The following is a 14,123-nucleotide window of genomic DNA, read 5'->3' on the forward strand; positions in this document are numbered from 1 at the left end:
CTCCAATTTCTCAGCCTTTCCTCATAAGAGTTTCCCTCCAGACAAGGCAACATCCTGGTAAATCTCCTCTGCACATTTTCCAATGCTTCCACATCCTGTAATGTGGCGACCAGAACTGCACACAATATTCCAACTGCGGCCGCAGTAAAGATCAGTAAAGCTTTTATTATTCAGTGTATAGAACATAGAACAGTACAGCACAGAACAGGCCCTTCAGCTCACGATGTTGTGCTGACCATTGATCCTCATGTATGCACCCTCAAATTTCTGTGACCAATATGCATGTCCAGCAGTATCTTAAATGTCCCCAATGACCTTGCTTCCACAACTGCTGCTGGCAAAGCATTCCATGCTCTCGACTCTGTGTAAAGAACCCACCTCTGACATCCCCTCTAGACTTTCCTCCAACCAGCTTAAAATTATGACCCCTCGTGTTAGCCATTTCTGCCATGGGAAATAGTCTCTAGCTAGCGACTCTATCTTTACCTCTCATTATCTTATATACCTCAATTAGGTCCCCTCTCCTCCTCCTCTTCTCCAATGAAAAAAGTCTGAGCTCAGTCAACCTCTCTTCATAAGATAAGCCCTCCAGTCCAAGCAGCATCCTGGTAAACCTCCTCTGAACCCTCTCCAAAGCATCCACATCTTTCCTAGAAAAGGGTGACCAGAACTGGACACAGTATTCCAAGTGCGGTCTAACCAAAGTTTTATAGAGCTGCAACAAGATCTCACGACTCTTAAACTCAATCCCCCTGTTAATGAAAGCCGAAACACAATATACTTTCTTAATAACCCTGTCCACTTGGGTGGCCATTTTAAGGGATCTATGTACCTGCACACCAAGATCCCTCTGTTCCTCCACACTGCCAAGAATCCTATCCTTAATCCTGTACTCAGCTTTCAAATTCGACCTTCCAAAATGCATCACCTCACATTTATCCAGGTTGAACTCCATCTGCCACCTCTCAGCCCATCTCTGCATCCTGTCAATGTCCCGCTGCAGCCTACAACAGCCCTCTATACTGTCAATGACACCTCCAACCTTTGTGCCGTCTGCAAACTTGCTGAGCTATCCTTCAAACCCCTCATCCACGTCATTAATAAAAATTACAAAGAGTAGAGGCCCAAGGACAGAGCCCTGTGGAACACCACTCACCACTGACTTCCAGGCAGAATATTTTCCTTCTACTACCACACGCTGTCTTCTGTTGGCCAGCCAATTCTGTATCCAGACAGCTATGTTCCCCTGAATCCCATTCCTCCTGACCTTCTGAATGAGCCTACCATGGGGAACCTTATCAAATGCCTTGCTGAAGTCCACATCCACAGCTCGACCCTCATCAACTTTTCTAGTCACATCCTCAAAGAACTCGATAAGGTTTGCGAGGCATGACCTGCCCCTCTCAAAGCCCTGTTGACTGCATTTAATCAAGCCATGCTCTTCCAGATAGAAAGGATTCTGAGGGATAGAATTTATGACTAACACCTTGCAGATGACAGACGTGAGACTTACTGGTCTGTAATTGCCGGGGATTTCCCTATTTCCTTTCTTGAAGAGAGGAATTACATTTGCCTCTCTCCAGTCCTCAGGTACGACTCCAGTGGAGAGCAAGGATGCAAAGATCTTCGCAAGCGGCGAAGCAATCACATTTCTCGTTTCCCAAAGCAGCCGAGGACAAATCTGGTCTGGGCCTGGCGACTTGTCAATCTTAATGTTTGACAACATTTTCAGCACCTCAGCTTCCTCTATCTCTATCCATTTCAGCATGCACACCTGCTCTTCAAAGGTTTCATTCACTACAAAGTTTGTTTCTTTCGTAAAGACAGAAGCAAAAAACTCATTTAGGGCTTCCCCTACCTCCTCAGACTCCACGCACAAGTTCCCAATGCTATCCCTGATTGGCCCTACTCTTTCTTTGACAATTCTCTTATTCCTCACATAAGTGTAAAATGCCTTTGTGTTCTCCCTAATCCGTTCTGCCAAGCCTTTCTCGTGCTCCCACCTGGCTCTCCTCAGACCATTTTTGAGCCCCTTCCTCGCCTGCTTGTAATCCTCTAGAGCTGAGCTTGACCCTTGCTTCCTCCACCTTACATAAGCTGCCTTCTTTCTTTTGACGAGAAGCTCCACCGCTATTGTCATCCAAGGTTCCTTTATCTTACCCCTTCTTGCCTGTCTCAGAGGAACACATTTATGCATCACTTATGATCTTTGCTCAGGACATTCACTGTTACTCCCCATAATAATATGCCATCCTCGACTGTGATCTGGTCTCTCTGGGTCCACAAAAGTTTCAATTCTACTCGTGATGGCCCTTTGCTTTCCCCCTTCACCACCAACTGTTTGTTTTGCTAGGACCAGATCTTTGTGTCCGAAGTCTGATATTGTTAGTTGTGAATGGAAGTGTGTCCAGAAAATTTAAAATCATTATGGACTGTTCCAGTGGCAGTGGTGTATCTGCCGGTGGGAGGCAGCTCAATGCATTTTCATTTGCTGCTTGGCCTCCCAGATAGTGTTCCAACTTGTAATTATACACAGTTGGTATTAGTGTTCAGTGCTGAATTCAGCTGAAGCTATGGGCAGCACTTTATTGTCTTCTTGAAGGAGACCTAGCAGGAGTTTGTAGTCTGCTTTTATTACAAATTTACACCTGTAAAGGTATTAGTGGAACTTCCTGACTTCAAATATAATTTCCAAACCTTCCTTCTCTGTGTTTACCCTCTGCATTATCCAAAGTCCTGCATGCATACACTTGGGTGTTAAGTTTAGACCATCTATGAGCTAATGCCACCCTGATGCCAAAAGGGGAGCATTGCATATGAATACCAGATCGTGCTTGGGATGGTAGTGTTCCTATAACTTAGAAGATGATAGCTGTTTCTTCCCTTCCCTGAAGGCGATGTCTTGGCTATATGATTACTTGCAAGACTCACCCTTTGAGTTAATACAAAGGCGCCAAGACGGAGGCCAGGTTATGTATGAACTTTCCGTAATGGTTCACCATCCGAAAGAGTGACCTATACTCCATTAGTGATGTGGGAGCTGGAGGTCCTTGGATTGCCCTCGCTTTATCTCCCAATGGATGTAGCCTGGTCTTGTCAACCCTGTAGCTCAAGTAAGTCTTTTTGGGTGCCTGCAATGTACATTCTTCCCTTCTAAGGCAAATACCCTCCTAGGAGAAACATCTAAAGATTATGTCCAAGTTCTCTAAATACTGCATATTGTTCTTCATTGTTATTATTATGTCATCTATATAAATGGGGTAGCTCTTGTAAAATGTTTCCATTGCCTGCTGAAACTTTTGTACAGGTGAATGATACCCATGAGATTGCCATTTGGGGTATCAAACCCTTATGAATTTTAATTGTAGCATTCTTCTGGGAATCCTCATCTAACCACAATTGCAAAAAAGTATGGCTCGTGTCCAGCTTCGTGAAAGACAGCCCTCCTGCAAGCTTTGTATATCAATCCTCTATGCTAGGGATTCCGTATGTATCCAGCAAAAAAATAAACTCTTTACCGTTTGTTTAAAATCCCCATGAAGGCAAACTGACTCGTTAGAGTTCAGTCTATGGTATATGGCTGGAGCTACCAATTTGCAAACTGGTCTGGTTTGATGATTCCTTCACTTTTCAGCCTTCTCATGGGCAAAAGTGGAGGCAGAAATAAGAGGAATTGCTTCCTGGTCGATATACCAGGTGGCCTTGGCTCCTTAGATAGTCCCTAAAACTTGTTGAAAAACCTCCAGGTATTTAATTAGTACTTCACTCAGGATAGCCATTTTCTGATTGAAAAATGATGAGCTAATCTAGGTGTACCTTTCTCAACCAATTTCGCCCCATCAAGCTTGGGCCTGAGCCTTTTATGACAATTTAGTGGTAACTGAACCATTTGCCAGCATTTGGCCCATATCCCTCTAAACCCTTCCTATTCATATACCGATCAAAATGTCTTTAAAGTGTTGTATTTGTACAAGCCTCCACTATTTTTTCTGTCAGTTCATTCCATACATGCATCACCCTCTGTGTAACAATATTGTCCCTTAGGTCTCTTTTAAATCTTTTCCTTCTCACCTTAAATCTATTCAACCTATCTGTGCTCAATTTTATAAATCTCTCAAGGTCACCCCTCAGCCTCTAATGCTGCAGGAAAACTAGGCCTACCCTATTCAGTCTCTCTCTATAACTCAAGCCTGCCAATCCCAGCAACATCCTTGTTAAACTCTAAAGGGTGCAGGAAAGGTTTACAACACTTTTCTGACATCAGGGAGACCAGAACTGAGCACTAGCCTCACCAATGTTCTGTACAACCACAACATGACACCTCAACCCCCTTGCTGAATGCACTGACCAATAAAGGCAAGGATAGTAAACACCTTCTTCACTCCCTGTCTACCTGCGGCTCAAGGAACTATGAACCTGAACCCCAATGCCTCTTTGGCAACATTCCTCCGTACCCTACTATTAACTATATAAGTCCCACCCTAATTTGCCTTATCAAAATACAGCACCTCACATTTATCTAAATTAAACCCCATCTGACACTCCTTGGCCCATCTGGTCAAGATCCCATTGTACTCAGAGATAACCTTCTTCATGGTCCACAACACTCCAATTTTGGTGTCATTTGTAAACTTACTAATTATTCCACCTATATTCACAATCAAGTCATTGCTGGTCACCGGCTTTCAGACCATGAAACCATCCTCCACCACCACCAACCTCTTATCTCTGAAAGCCCATTCATGTGAAAAAATAAAACATGACCCTCAAGTACCTTTTAAATCTTTCTCTTCTCACCTTAAAAATAAATCCTCAAGTTCTGAACTCCCCTACCCTAGAGAAACAAACCTTTGCTATTCATCTTATCTCTGCTCCTCATGATTTTATAAACTTCTATAAAGTCACTATTCAACCTCCTACATTCCAGTCAAAAAGATCAGAGCTTATCCAGACTCTCCTTATAAATCAAACTTTCCAGTCCCAACAACATTCTTGTACATCCCTTCTGAAACCCCTCTGAATAATAATATCCTAACTGTACACTACTCCAAAAGTGGCCTCACCAACACCCTGTACAGCCTCAAAATGACATCTGAACTCCTATACTCAGTGGTCTGAGCAATGAAGGCAAGTGTACTAAAAGCCTTCTTAACCACCCTATCTACCTGTGATGCAGCTTGCAACTTGTATCTGAACCCCTATGTCACTATTCGACAACCATACCCAGAGCTCGGCCGTTAACTGTGTAAAGTCTAACCCTTGCCTTAACATTTATCTAAATTAAACTGCATCTGTCGCTCCATGGCCTAATTGATCAAGATGCCTCTATAATTTTAGATAACCTTCTTCACTGTCCACTATATCACCAATTAGATTAGATTACCTACAGTATGAAAACAGGCCCTGTGGCCCAACAAGTCCACACCTACTCTTTGAAGAGTCACCCACCCAGACCCCATTACCATACCCTATATTTAACGCTGTCTAATGCACCCAACACTATGGGTAATTTAACATGGCCAATTCCCCTGACCTGCACATCTTTGGATTGTGGGAGGAAACCAGAGCACCTGGAGGAAACCCATGCATACGTGGGGAGAATGTGCAAATTCCACACAGGCAGTCACCCGAGGTGGGAGTCATCCAGGTCCCTGGTGCTGTGAGGCAGCAGTGTTAACTCTAAGCCACCATGCTGCCCCAATTATGGTGTCATCTGCAAATTTACTAACCATGCCTCCTAAATTCTCATTCAAATCATTTATATAAATGATAAACAAAAGTGGACCTAGCACTGATCCCGACCGAACATTGCTGGTCACGTATCCAGTCTGAAAAACAAACCCTCATGACCACTGTCTATCTCCTACCATCAAGCCAATTTTGTAATCAATTGGCAAGCTGACCCTGAATCACATGATCAAACTTTACTGACAAATCTACCATACGGAACCTTGTCAAAGGCTTTACTAAAGTCAACGTAGACAACATCTATCGCACTGGAGTCAGCTATCTTTATGGTTAAGTCCTCAAATATTTCAAGTTTGAGATACAATTCCCCATACACAAAGCCATGCTGACTACCCCCAATCAATCTTTGTCTCTCCAAGTGCACATAAATCCTCTTTCCCACAATCCCCTCTATAAACTTACCCAACTACTGAGGTCAGATTCAGTAGTGTTTCTAGGCTTCCCCTTACAGCCTTTCTTAAATAAATACACAACATTAGCCTCCAGTTCTCCAGCTTCTCACCTGTGGCTGGAAATGATACAAATCTCTGCTAGGGGCCCTACAATTTCTTCCATGGCTTCCCACAACATCCTGGGATATTTGTTCAGATCCTGGAGATTTATCCACTTTTATGTTTTTAAGACCTAGAGTACTGCCTCTTCTGTAATGTGTACTGTTGTCAAGATAATAGAACACCTTCATTCAAAAAAAAGGAAGGAGACACAAAGTCTTAACTATAGCTTAACATCTGTTATTGGGAAAATGTTAGAATCTATGATAAAGACGTGTTAATGGCAGAGCATTTAAAGAAACAATATAATCAAGCAGAGACGGCATTGATTAATGTGGGAAAATCATGCCAGACATTTATTAGAATTCTTTGAGGAGATAACAAGCAGGATAGGTAAGGGGAAGCAGTGGTTGTAATATATTTGGGTTTCCGGAGGCACATGAAAAGGTCCCATAGGTTAGGCTACTTAAATTCCCATTGATTTTTGTGTCTTACATCGAAAACAATCTTATCAAGCATAGCCCTGAAATAGTGTCTGACTATTAAGAGTTTTTCCAAGTAAGTTTCAAAGAGTGAATAGAGGGGATCCAATAGAAGTGTAGTATTTGGACCTTCAGAAGGCATTGGACAAAAAAAAACTCACAAAAGGGTTAAGTCACAGGATAAGAGCCAATGGTATTGGAGATGGTACATTGGATAGCAAATTGGCTGATGGGCAAGAAACTGTGGGGTAAGGGAGTTCTTGTTCAGATTGGCAACCTGTAACCAGTAGGTACCACAGGGATCACTACTTGGACCACAACAATTTACAATAATACGTTAAAGACTTGGAGGAAGGAAGTGCATGTATTGTAGCCACATTTGCAGATAATGCAAAAATGGGTGGCAAGTTGTAAGGGGGTTACAAACAAATTACAGAGAAATATTGATACATTAAGTAAGTGGGCAAAAAGTTGGCAAACGAAGTATAATGTAAGAAAATGTGTATTTGTTTATTTTGGAAGAACAAAAGAACAATATTATTTGAAAAAATGGCAAAAAGCTGCAAAGCTGGGGGGGGGGGGGGTGGGGGCCATGTGTGCTAACTTGTCCACAAAACAAGTGCATTGGCCTTTGTTTCAAGGGAATTGGCGTATGAGAGTAGGGAAGTCATACCATAACAATACTAGGTGCTGGTGAGAGCATGTCTGGAGTATTGAGAAGTTTCAGTCCCCTTATTTAAGGAAAGATATTTCATTGGAAGCAGTTCAGAGAAGGTCCACTCAGATGATGCCTGGTATGGAGGGATTGTCTTGTGCGCAAAGGCTAAACATGTTGAGACTCCACTCATTGGAATTTCAAAAAAATGAGCAGTGACTTCATTGAAACATACAGAATTCTTAAGGGGCTTGACGAGGTAGGTGCTGAGAGAGTTTGTTTCCCTTCTTTGGAGAAGAAATGACCAGAGGGCACAGTTTCAGAGAATAAATAAATGAGTGCCAATGTAAGACTGAGATAAGGGGGAATTTTCTCCCCCCACCCCCCCAAAAGAGTTGAGAGACTGCAATTCCTTGCCACAGAGAGCTGTGGGGGCAGAACCTTTGGGTGAAATAGGTTCTGGATCAGTTGGGGAATCAAGAGTTATGAGGGAATAAAATCAAGAAAGTAGATGTGAGGAATGTCAGATCAGTTACGTTCTTATTTAATGGTGAAGCAGGCCCAAGGAGCTGAATAGTGTATTCCTGTTCTTATTTCTTATGGTCTTATAAGTATGCATGAGGTGGGGCTGCATTTACAGGATGGCAACCTGCAACCGCAGGAGTGTTACAAGGTTCAGGGCTTGAGAGCACTATTTAAAATATAAATAACTTGCTCAGGAAATTTACTACAGAATTTACTACAGCCATGTTTGCTGTTTAAAAAAAAAAATAGGTGGGAAGGCAAGTGGTGAGGATGACAGTGTCTGCAGATCAATAATAGAAACAAGTTCTTTTCCTGGATGGCTGTAGGGCTTTGTCCTGAATAGTAAGTCAAAGTTTCTACTGACTTTCTGTTTAATTATATTTAGTACATATGGTTTCTCGTGATGATTACATGTCACAACTATATACACCTCAGTTGTGTTTGTTTTTCAAAAAAATGTACATCCTCTCTCACAGTCTCTTGCCCATGGAAGCAATCTCCTATCCATAAGCAATCCATTTAGCAATGGTGAAGAGTGTTAACTCAAAGAAAATTGAGAATTTTGTTGATTTTCAGTAAACATTACAAAATAGGAAAAAGAGGCAACCATTTGTCCCTCTTGAGCTTGTTCTGCCACCCTATATGATCATTCAACCTTCAACTCAGTGGCTGCGTTCTGCTTTCTTCCTATTGCCTTTGTTTTCAAAGATATAGATATAATTCTTGGGGCTAAAGAAAGTAATTGCCACAAAGTGATATTCAACCAACTCAGTCTTTTCTGGGTGAAGAAATTTCTCTTCGTCTCAGTCCAAAATGGTTTGGTTCATATTTCCTTAAACCATGACCCCTGGTTCTGGACTGCCTGCTCATCAGGAAGAACTTTCCTGCATTTATCCTGCCTTGGCCTGGAAGACTTTTATAGGTTTCTGAGATTGCCCCTTCATCCTTTAGCAAATATAGTTCTAATTGATCCAGTCTCTCTCTATACATGATTACTGTCATCCCAGGAGTCAATATGGTAAACTTTTGTTGCATTCCCTCCATAGCCAGAATATCCTTCCTCATAAAAGAGACAAAAACTGCACAGTACTCCAGATGTGATTTCACCTAGGCCCCAAACAATTACAACAATAATGTGGAGGGTCAGTGTTGGACTGGGGTGGAAAAAGCTAAAAATCACACAAACCTGTTTGATTAGATTACATTCCCTAGTGTGGAAACAGGCCTTTCGGCCCTATCAGTCCACTGACCCTCCGAAGAGTAACCCACCCAGACCCATTTCCCTCTGACTAATGCACCGAACACTATGGGCAATTTAGCATGGCCAATTCACCTAACCTGCACATCTTTGGACTGTGGGAGAAAACCAGAGCACCCGGAGGAAACCCACACAGACACAGGGAGAACGTGCAAACTCCGCACAGAGAGTTGCCAGAGGCTGGAATCGAACCTGGGACCCTGGTGCTGTGAGGCAGCAGTGCTAACCACTGAGCCACCTTGCCACCCCTGGATTACAATCTGGTGTTATTTGAAAGTACAAGCTTTTGTACTCCTTCATCTGGTAGCTACCTGACAAAGGAGCAGCATTCCAAAAGCTTGTACTTTCAAATAAACCTGTTGGACTATAACCTGGTGTTGAACAATTGCAACAAGACATCCTTACTCCTGTACTTAAAATCCTCTATCTATGAAAACCAACATGCCCTTTGCTACCAGTGAAGGTGGCAGCACCTACCTGCTCACTTTCAGCAACTTGCATTCAATAACACCCAGTTCTATTGCAACTCCCCATTTCCCAATTTATCACCATTCATATAATAACCTGCCTTCCTGTTTTTTTTATAAAAAAGTGGATAACCTCACATTTATCCAGATTATAAACTGCCTGCCCATTCACTTTATCCAAACACTTGAAGCATCCCTATCCTTTTCACCATTCACTTTCCCAACCAGTTTTATGTCATCCACAAACTTAGATATCCCACTAGTCACTCGTCGGATCCATTTATTCCTGGTCTTTCATTCCTAAATCGGTCAGCCAGTTCTTTATCCATGTCAATCTCTATCCCAACTCCTATGGACTTTAATTTTACATTCCTAGTTTCTTATGTGGAACCTTATTGAAACCTTCTAAAAGTCCCAGTAAGCCACATTCACTAACTTCCCCTTATCAATTTTACTAGCCAGTTCTTTGAAAAATTCCAGATTTGTCAAACATGATTTCCCATTCATAAATCCATGTTGATTCTGTCCTATCCTGTCACTATATATCAAATTCTGATATTAAATCTTTTATAACAGACTCTTATCATTTTCTCCACCACCAATGTCAAACTAACCAAATCTATAATTCCCCATTTTCTTATCATTTTTTTAAATAGTGGGGTTGTTAGTGACTGTCCAATCCATAGGAACTATTCTAGCATCTATAGAATCTTAAAGTGATACTATTGCATCTACTATTTAGAGTGCCATTTCCTGAAGTACTCTGCAATTTAATCAGCCTTTAATCCCATCAATTTTCCCAACTAACGCAGATTTCCTATAGTTTGCTAACATTTTTGAAATGATATTGGTGACCTCCTTTGTGAACGTAGCACTAAACAGTGTATTTAAAAATTCTGAGATTTATTCCCATTATGACTTGCCCTGTTTGACTAACTGATCTCTCTTCACATACCTAAGAACCGTTAACAATCAGTTTGTAAATTGCTCTCAAACTGTATTTTCCTCTGCTAAATCAATCCAGTTTGTTCTTTTGCTGGTATCTAAACTGTTCCCAATCCTCAGTTGTTTTTGACCAATTTGTCTGCTCCTTTCTTGTATTTAACACTTATCTTAATTTCTCCTGCTAGCCACATTCAGGCCACCTAATTTTATTTTTGCACCAGATGATTTTCACAGTTCCTTCACGTGCTCTTTAAGTGTTTACCATTGCCTATCCACCATCAACCCTTGACATAATGTGTCTCAATTTATCATAGCCAGCTCTTGCTTCCTACCGTAGCTTCCTTCGAGTGTTTTCATTTGCTTGAGAATAGTAAGGCAAACTGGTGACATGAATGAAGTTGTATTTTGAAATTGCTCCTTTGTACCACAACTTGCAATGTCCTGCCAAAGTAAAATAAATTCTTCTTAATGACTACAGTGGCTGTGAAGCAATGCAAACTGTTGACCTCAATTCGTGTTGAATTAGAAGGTTTTTCTTTTGAATTCCAACTCTATTCCCAAGTACTCCCTTGGCTTTGGTGGAACATAAGAACAAAAGGAACCAATGTTGCTACTGTTATAGCACAAGGAATGCAGTTATAAAATCACTTCTTTTGGAGTGAGAGAGAGACCTGGCATAACCGATTGTTGTACTTTCACACTACACTAAAACACTAATGTACTAATGTTTGAGATCTTGGAGATTTGTACGTGGATTGGTTTGCTCGCTGAGCTGACGGGTTCTCAGATGTTTTGTCACCATGCTAGGTAACATCATCAATGACGTGGACAAATCAAAGACTGGATAAAGAACCTATCTGACTGACCACACTAGACACTGAAAAAGCTGTCCTGGTACAAGAGATGAACTACAGGAATGTGGACGAAAAGGACTTCCTAGCAGCACTGGAATCCACCCTAAAAAATAACAGACTTATGGAAGAAAACCAGCAGGCCATCAGAGGGTGGTGCAAACACTAAGCAAAAAAGAAAGAAGGGAACACCCTCAACACACTGGAAAGGAAAACCCTGGAAAGACTCAAATATTGTAATCCTACCTGCAGACAAAGGGCGCACGACTATCTCCTGAACAGATCACAGTATTTTGGAAAAGCGAACAAATACTATCATGTACCAACAAGTGGCAATGGACCAGACTCCACACCCAGAAAACTGCAAAACATCATACCCTGAGGAAACTACATAGGCCAGGTGAAATTAACCAGACCTCCAAAGAATGAAACCAAAAAGAATCCAACACACCCTATTTCTATGGATTACCAAAAGGTATACAACAAGGGGCTCACCTCAGACCCATAGTCTCACTTTCTAGCACAATGACATACAGGCAAGCAAAGGAACTGCAATGAAAACTAAAACACCTAGTGGAAGACTCAATCCACTCCACCCAAGAATTCCTTAACACCAAGATAGAGGAAGAGGTCATTGTTTCCTCCAACGTGACGGTCCTATTCAAATTAATAATCATCCTAGCCAGAGAAACACTGGCCTCACTGCTAGACTAACCATAGATACAAACACATGACAGCGCCAACTCCGTCAGCAAGTAAAACATCCTGGACCTGTGCCTCACAATCCACTTTACCTTCAACAACAAGAGATATACAAACAAATTAATGGGGCACCTGTGGGATCACCAATATCAGGACTTCTAGCAGAACCGTTATGCAGAGATTAGATCCATTCGTGGATGACAGCTTTTTTATAAAAAAAAAATCACAAAACGCAACAAACTAGAAGAAACCCACAAACACAAACAACATCCTTACTGGCATAAAGTTCACCAGAGGATGAGACCAATAACTGACTCCCCTTCTTAGACAGCATGGTAGAACGAAAAGACAATGGAGAACTGCAGACCAGCATTTACAGGAAAGTCACACACATTGACCAGGTACTCAACTAAGAAGCAACCAACCCAACAACCAAAAAGGAGCTGCATCAGAACCTCAAGAAGAGCCACAACACACTGCAGCATCACAGAACCCAGAGAAACTGAGAAGAAACACCTATACAACATATTCAAGAACAGTTACCTGACAAGCATAGTCCACCTTCACAATGGACCTAACCAAGAAGGCAACACACCCAGAGACACTAGTCACCCGAACATACATCAAAGCCAATTCAGAAGGAAGAGATGAACATCAGACTACTCAGGTCCAGACGCAATATGGTAGCCCACAAGTGTACTACCAAACTAAACGACTGATGAATTTAAAAGGACCCTGTACCCAGAGCCAGCAGAACAAATTTAATATACAAAATACTCTGCAAGGACTGCAACATACATTATGTTGGACAAACAGGCAGAACAGTAACTACCTAGATACATGAACACCAACTCGCCACCAAAAGACATACACACAGAGGGACACCAGTTCGACTGGAACAATGCATCCATCTTGGGACAGGCCAAAGACACGTACAGGATTTCCTAGAGGCCTGGCATTCAAACCTGAACTCCATTAACAAATAAAGAAATTTGCATCCTATTTACCAATCTCTCAAACAGAACTGGTAATGATATAACCAACCACAACAAATCAAGCCACATAAATAGCAAGCAAGACAGAACACCACTGCTTCACTGGAGGTTCACTGTTGTAGCTAGCATAGTGATTAAATGTATGAAAACATACATAGTGATTAAATGTATGAAAACAAACCCATCAGCTCAGCAAGCAAACCGACAACATAATGCACAAATGTATTTGAAGATCCAATTGAAATATTCAGTATAACTCATCTCTTGATGATTAAGTCAATGTTTAAGGAACTGGCACAATGTGAGATTGATGGGTTTATAGGCTAGCTATCTTTCTAGTCAAAAGTTCCAAACTAATCTTTTGTTAATCTCAATTCTTGTGCTTGCCTTATTGCCTTACTTCCTTTCAGTAGCTGGTAGACTCCGTGATTTAGGTATCAACCGCATTGGAGTCAAAACTCTCCCATACTATTTGATGATATTCTTGGGAAAGAAAGTGTTATTGTTTGGTACTTTCCTTGTCATTGAATCAAAAGAAATCTCCAAGGTATGGCCCAAAATACAGCAGTTCATGAACTCGTGTTCAGAAGAATGACCAATGTCTTGTTTTGATTTTGAACTGTAGTCCTACATCATCTGAAATTTTCACACACCCATGTAATTGTTAACAATGCCTCCACTATTATGGCATAATAATTCTATCTGCTAATTTCAAGAGGCATAGTAAACTGGTCTGTGCTTGCCATCTTTTACACACAATACTTTTACTTTCAGTCCTGCATGCACCTGACACAATGGAGCTGGTAAGTGTGGATTATAATGTAGTAAGATTTTTAATGAGATTAGAGTTGTTTAATCTTTTCAAATGCATTTTGCTTGTCTAAATTCCAGGATCATTCATCTTGTCTCAGCAGCTATTTCAAGGGCTCTTGACTTCTGCCAAATTAATAAAACTTTGCCAATTTAACGCATTATAAATCAATGATAATTATATACTATATTTC

The sequence above is a fragment of the Chiloscyllium punctatum genome, chromosome 4 (assembly GCF_047496795.1).
Source record: "Chiloscyllium punctatum isolate Juve2018m chromosome 4, sChiPun1.3, whole genome shotgun sequence".
In the NCBI taxonomy this organism is placed as follows: Eukaryota; Metazoa; Chordata; class Chondrichthyes; order Orectolobiformes; family Hemiscylliidae; genus Chiloscyllium; species Chiloscyllium punctatum.